This window comes from Rhipicephalus microplus, chromosome 6 (genome assembly GCF_043290135.1).
Source record: "Rhipicephalus microplus isolate Deutch F79 chromosome 6, USDA_Rmic, whole genome shotgun sequence".
NCBI classification, from domain to species: Eukaryota; Metazoa; Arthropoda; class Arachnida; order Ixodida; family Ixodidae; genus Rhipicephalus; species Rhipicephalus microplus.
This window is the reverse complement of record NC_134705.1, coordinates 117,055,200-117,062,158: the sequence shown is the minus strand read 5'-3', so window position 1 is coordinate 117,062,158 and position 6,959 is coordinate 117,055,200. Positions and strand designations below refer to the sequence as shown.

Below are 6,959 nucleotides of genomic sequence, written 5' to 3'. Positions count from 1 at the left end.
GCACTAATACCATAGCCAGAAATGAGCGGCCGTATGTAGTAATACTGAAAGAGAAAGCAAATAATTGACCGCATATCTTCATGCTTTGCTGCAAATGCTGTCGAAAGATGACGCAAATGCCATCTGTAGGCACTGCGTAAGAAATGAGCGCCATCTGGCATAAATGTCGGGAAAAGAAAGTTTGTGTAGAACGCAGAGTCACTGGTAGGTGGCATTACCATGTTCTCGCAGCCAAGTGTAAAAAACACCCGCTTTTCGTTCACTGCGTTGCATTGTCAGCGCAGTGTCAAAGACGCCGCAATCTTATGAACAACGCATATATGCATATGCTATGAGCGAAACACTTACGGATAAATGTCGCGCCTACTATATGCATATTATTTGCTTTTTGTTCGACATTGTTGACAAGTATGAACGCAGCGAACAGATTAACGTGGTTGGGTGCTGAGCAAGGGCTTGAACTTTTACTGCGTGACTTACTCGTGCAACGGACAGACAGACAGACAGACAGACAGAGAGACAGACAGACAGACAGACACACAGACAGACAGACAAACAGACAGACAGAAATTTATGCCATAATCTATGGTCTTTAAGTATAGAGAGCTCCGTAAAGTATCACGCTGTGACAGTGACAGTTACTGTTAACACGCAATACCAGTCCTAATTTACGTTTATTCTCATTCCATTAGCGGCAGCAAGGTGTGGGTTGTCATGACTAGCAGCTGTCTGGCCATCGCATTCATCTTAGTATTCCTGGTCCTCTTCGTCTTCGGGAATGATGGTGACTATGTTTTCTTTGTTCTTGCTATCGAAAACCACGTACCTTAGAATAATTCTAAAGCTTAGAACCAGGCCGTTATATGGCTATTGCTACCAGCGCCGCCACGGTGGTCTAGTGGCTAAGGTACTCAGCTGGTGATCCGCAGGTCGCAGGATCAAATCCCGGCAACGGCGGCTGCATTTCAGATGGAGGTGGAAATGTTGTAGGCCCGTGTGCTCAGATTTGGGTGTACGCTAAAGAACACCAGGTGGTCGAAATTTTCGGAGTCCTCCTCTACGGCGTCTCCCGTGGTCATATGGGGGTTTTGGGACGTTAAACCCCATATCTCATCCAATCAATCAATGACTATTGTTACCATTCCGCGGTAATCGATGCTTTACTAGAAAAGAGGACTCATGCGACCGGTGCAACAGCAGCACTCTTTAAAAAAATTTAGATATTTGTATTAAATAAGAAAGAAATATCCGCCGTAAATGGTATTCTTCTCTTCATCCACTATACACAACTACTGCACTTTGGAGCCCTTTGGTGCCTGTAGATAGTGATTTCCAGTGAATTCCACAACGCCAACACTGCTCCAGTACATGACGATGCTTCAAATTAAGATCTATCTATCTATCTATCTATCTATCTATCTATCTATCTATCTATCTATCTATGAAATATGTTTTGTTCCAGCGGAAATAAGCGATGAAGACGGTTATGGTGGCTCTAGCGCTCTCAGCGGAGGCAGTAGTGGTGGAGGGGGCGGTGGAGGTGGAGGCTCTCCCATCCCTGAACTATTTGTGCCTGAGGCACTTGAAAGTCACCCAACTGCCGTAAGTATTCACATGTTCACCAAGCTGATCCCATTTTTAGGCATCGGTAAAACACCAAAGTGCGTCATGTTTTTGAAGAGGTAGTTAAGCTTATATTGTGCGTTGTTTCAATACAAGGGCGAAGGAATGATTGCTGCAGAAACAAATTAAAATGTTACGCAATTAACGGCAAGCAGGTCGGAACTTTCAGCGCACACCTCCAGTAGAAAGCATGCACAAAATGAGCATACACAACGTGAGCGCGGACTAACGACTGTTTCAGCTCGACACTTAAAGCACGCTGTTCAAACAAAAAGGAAGACGCACAAAATGAACGCTCAAATCTACGCAGTAGAAGCGAGAACAGTCACAGTCCTAACTTCTTTGTTTGTGAGCAACGGGCTTCTTTCGTAACCGTGGCCGCGGCAGTGAGCGAAATCACTTCGTACTCTTCCGACTCATGAGTCTGATGAGTGTGAAGGATAGGATAGACGACGGAGCTGGCGATGCCGGGAGCATGCCGATAACTGCTGATGGGGAATGAGAGACAGAAGACTTAGATGGACAAAGCACGCAGTGATGGACCGGTGTTTTCTACTGGAACTTGCCAATCACAGCCAAATGTCAATGAGACACAGAAGACTCGAATCAGACACAGAAGCCCACAGTCCGTTTTGAGTTAACGCGCTCGCTGCAAATTTTTATGGTTCAACAAGGCGCAGGAAAAGTCTCCCACCGACACTACCTTGAAGGTTGAAATCCAGTGCCTATATATACGGGGTGGCCAGTGAACGGTTGTGCAGCGTGAACCGTGCCCTTTGTTTTTAAATCAAGGAACTCGCTAGCAGACACTGTCTGTGTCGGCGTTGCGTGGTGAGAGGAAAAGCGAGCGAGAGGAAAAAGACGGGGAGGGGTCTACTATGCGTATTGGTGGTGTAAACGCTGCTGGGAGGGATGCCTAGAGAAGAGTGAACGGTGGGCGAGGAGAAGCAGCGTGCGTCGGCCTTGCGAGGCGAGAGAGTGGAAGCGAGGGAGAGGAGAAAAGGGCGCTCATGCGCTGTAAGGATAGTCACGCCGCACACCGGATTAAGTTCGACCACATGACTCTTCGCATCTAGAATCCACACGATCAGTAGAGGCATCGGGGATGCGACGAAGAAACCAAGGGCAAGGTCTGGCAGGTGAACGGGACTCGCTAGTCGGCTGAAAGACATGGCTAGTTGAAATAAAGATGACAACTACTCGCGAGCGAACAAAATATGCACGTGGTGCCAGGTAATGTCAAATATTTCCTTTGCTGCCAGAAAATATCACCGCACTATTGGCAAGCGTGAAAGACCGCTTTATAATTCAAGAAGCGTACGGCGGAGAGCTAGTCGCTTAGACACTAAAAATATAAATTACTACATTCAAGAGACATGAAGAAAGGTGCTTCCAGATACTGTTAGTCTGTGCTGGTCTCATCCCCATCTGTTTTCTTTTGTCCCGTTTGCAGGCGCAGTATTATGTTCTGCGCTTCATAAGTTGGTTCAGCCCCTGCCCCAAACTTCTAAGAAAAAATGAAAGGGGAGGGTGAGACTGGCTAAAAGGTCCCCTTGTGCTTTACCCTCATCACTCCCGTTGCATGCGTGGATAGATCCGATGTTTACAAGGCACATAAATTGGTGATGTGACTTCCAAGTTAGCAATAATTTTACACAGAACACCAAACTCCAAGGTCCTCCAAAAAAGTTTATCTATTACTAAGCATTTTTAAGAGAACAAGGTAAAATAACTTCGGAATGACATTTTAGTGGTATTTTTTTTCACTTCGTTCTCAGGCAGTCCCGGCAGCTGTATCTCTTGTTGTCTCTTATTCTAATCATTCCTAGCAAAATAAATTATTCAAGGACCCTTGGGAGAGCAAGTGAAATTGTGCTGCGGTTTTGTTTTCAACGACACTCTAAGAAAAAGTATGAATTATACTCGGAAAAGTTCTGCTACAGAACAATAATCGTCGTCAGACTTGCTCGCATTTCTTTTCTTGAAAACCCAGCCCTGGACACTTTGCTGTCGGGAAGGCTATGCCACACTTGTAACGTGCGCGCCGTTCGTGACCGCAAACACAGGAACCATGGTGATAGCGCGAGGAAAGTACTTGAAGTAGATGACGAATACTGTTGTCTTGCAGAGACACTCCATGGTCAAATCACATGGGTCGCGAAACATGGACCGAAAAGTGTGGGAAACCTATTGCAACAGGCATCAACGCCCGCGAATGGTTGTTGCGCGACTAGGTGAGGAAGGGACAATCAAAAGTAAATACTCAATTACTTTTTTTAAAATAGTCATAATTGTATATATGATAAAGTTAACTAGCTATAAACTTACCTTACGATGTGTCTCACCCTTGCATAAATAGTTGATTTTCTCGATTTTTCGTCGAGTGTCAGAAGTGGGGATTAAGGGGCTTATCCAGGCGATTGGCTATCAGAGCTTGCGTTTTGTTCGGCGTGTTCTTTGGTTCAGAACGGTGCCAGGTCAACGAGGCATCGCTCACTTTTTCGTGGTTGTTTCATGTGTTCCTTCAGTACTTTACTTATATTTTATGTGCTCTTTACTGGTGTAACATTCAAAAGCTGAACTAGCTCACAGAATGTGTAAATGGCCACTCCTGTGACAGCCGACTGCTTTCACTGGTGCACGGCCGGCATGCATTCGGCTTCAGTGATGGTGAACGTGTTGTGCTCTCCGCTTTGGTGGCGTTGAAGCAACGAGACGCTGTACTGTACGGCTGACAAAGCTATATTTTCAAAGCTGCTGTTTCGCTGCAGTTGTTTTCGGCGATTGGGCATCGTGAGGTTTCGAACTAATGTGCTATTGCGCTCGTAAAAAGTTGTCTCACACTTACCTCGGCGAAGCTTTTTGGGCATGTAAGTACATCATTTGGATAATAGAACAGCTTTGCTTGCTCAAGCTTTGTGTTTTTTCTCTTCTCCCGCACGCATTTAGCCAGCCACAAGACAGAATAAAAGCGAGTATTAAGAATGACACCTGAAAGGTCGGCATTTAAGGAAAAAATCCATTTCGTGCAATGTAGGGCAAATGTGTGAGGTCGCAAACGCTTCCGGTTGTGACGTCGTATTTTATTCTTCATTTCTTGTTTGCAGTTAGTTGGCTCCTCCTCACGTAGGTTGCAACGGTGGCACCAGCTGCTGACTACTGAATCCATGCGCTTTTATACATATAACTTGGACACTCCCCAAACACTGAACTTTTTTAGAGTGATAAAAAGATCACTATCAGGGGGTCGTGCAGGTAAAGATAAGTTTCAGACGGCAGACAACTGTACAGCATTGCGTGCTCAATGTCTTAATTTACCGATGAAATTTTCCAGGTTCTGCCGACGCGTGCTCGTACTACCCAGCGCAACGAAAGCCACGCAACCGAGACGACCAAAGGCGAAGTGACCTGGCTCACCCAAGCCACCACGCCAGCCCCTACTACTTGTAAGGAAAGACCGAACTTATGTCGCGAATGACATTTTGTACGCAGAATTACGACGTAGGCTGATCCTGCAGTAGTAACTTCGGCTATCCAGTGTTATTCTTTGCCTTCGAGGTTGTTAGTCTGCGCCGGTACCGTCTACATCTTTCTGGTTGTGTCCTGTTTGTTGGCGAAGTTTTATGTTTTACGATTTATGAGTCGGTTGAACACCTGCCCGAACTTCTGAGAAAAAATGAAGGGCGAGGGTGAAAGTGGCTAAACAGTCCCCTCGCGTCCTCCCCCCATCACTCCCGATAGATGCGTGAATATATATATGGTTTCTAACAACATGTACTTGGGAATAATTTACCTAGATGGCTTTGGTGATTTTCACAACAAATCCATGAAGTGAATCACGACGAGTGGGGCGAAGCATCCGTCCATTCATCCTTGTGTCCAGCCATCCATGCTTCCGTCCGTCCACCCGTTCGTGCGTCCGCGCCTCTGTCCGCGCGTCCGTCAGTCTGTTGTCCATGTACGCTTCTGTGCGTCCTTCTGTCTGTACGTCCATCCATCGATAATCACAGCACATTCACAGAGGGAGTTATGATGAGTATATATATATATATATATATATATATATATATATATATATATATATATATATATATATATATATATATATATATATGTCTTTCTGTTTGTCCGCGGTAACGGTGATTTCCCTAACGGCACCAAACAATACCTCAAACGGCCAACTCCATCCGCAGTGCCTGCCAATATTTCTCAAGCATCAGCATTCACACTTGTGCAACTATTGCGCATATATAAAGCACCATTACACCACCTTGATGCTCTGTATGTGTGCTTTCTTACTAGAGAAGGCACACATAAGTAATTCCAATGACCATAGTGTTTATCACGCTGCGCTGACAGTGCAACGCGATGCTGAAAAAGACAAGTGTTTCCAACGCTTCGTTAACACGACACATATCTGTGTATGCAGCATAGACAGGCGTGTCGATTCTGATTGAAAAAAGAAAGCGATGTGGCACATGGGACCTATGCATTGGAGCATTTGTAGAGTGCAGATTGTGTTATTCTTACTCGCTTATGGAGTGCAACCGAACACGAATAAATGATGTGGCTCGATATTTATCGGTGAGAATGGCGATTCCTTTTCCGCACAGAGGCGATAAAATGTAAATGTGGCACGACTATCATCGCGATCAACACACTGCGCACATCAAATGGCGTAGCTTGGCGTGCGAATTCGGACACCCCCGCAGTGGGTGCAAAATTGCATCGGCCTGCCTTCTGAAGGCGACATGGCTAAATTTGACAGCGTGTGCTGCGCGCGCTCGTTTTTTTTTTCTATCTACCAGACTGTTAGTTTAATTGCTGGTTGATTATTCCTAAAATTTTGCTTTTTCATGCTTCTGAAAGCTTGTGTACTTTCGTAACTTTCATGTTAAAAAGATACCCTTCCGTGTCGATCAATAGCAACTTCAAAGAGATCGTCCTGATGCCGTACAAGAGTACTGATCCCTGTAGAAGTTATCAGGACGGTAGCTCATCTTGGCTTCAAAATATTTATATAACAGAACTCTTTTTGAGCACGTTCCACGAAATACTGTTCCAACGTGTGCTTTGTGCAGCCACAACCACGCCGCAACCTCTTCTGTGCTCGGTCTCCGAGACGGCCACGCTGGTTTCCCTGTACCCGGACGACAACCTGTGTGACATCGTCATGTACACGCACGTTCGCGCGAGCAAGAACCAAATTTTGGCGGTTGACGACATGGACAGCTACACGACGTTCACCACTGTGTGTGGAGTAAAATACTCGAAGACCACCTGTGGAATTTCATTCGACGCTCGGTGAGTGCAGTTTGTGTACAGACAGGAATACA

General features: G+C 45.6%; 1 long non-coding RNA gene across 1 annotated transcript; it reads left to right on the top strand.

Annotated features, from left to right (window-relative positions):
• Positions 1-1,467: 1,467 nt before the first annotated feature.
• Positions 1,468-6,921, top strand: LOC142764892 (uncharacterized). Its single transcript, XR_012883947.1, has 3 exons — positions 1,468-1,602; positions 4,958-5,069; positions 6,705-6,921. It is a non-coding gene; the product is annotated as an uncharacterized LOC142764892 (long non-coding RNA).
• Positions 6,922-6,959: the final 38 nt, after the last annotated feature.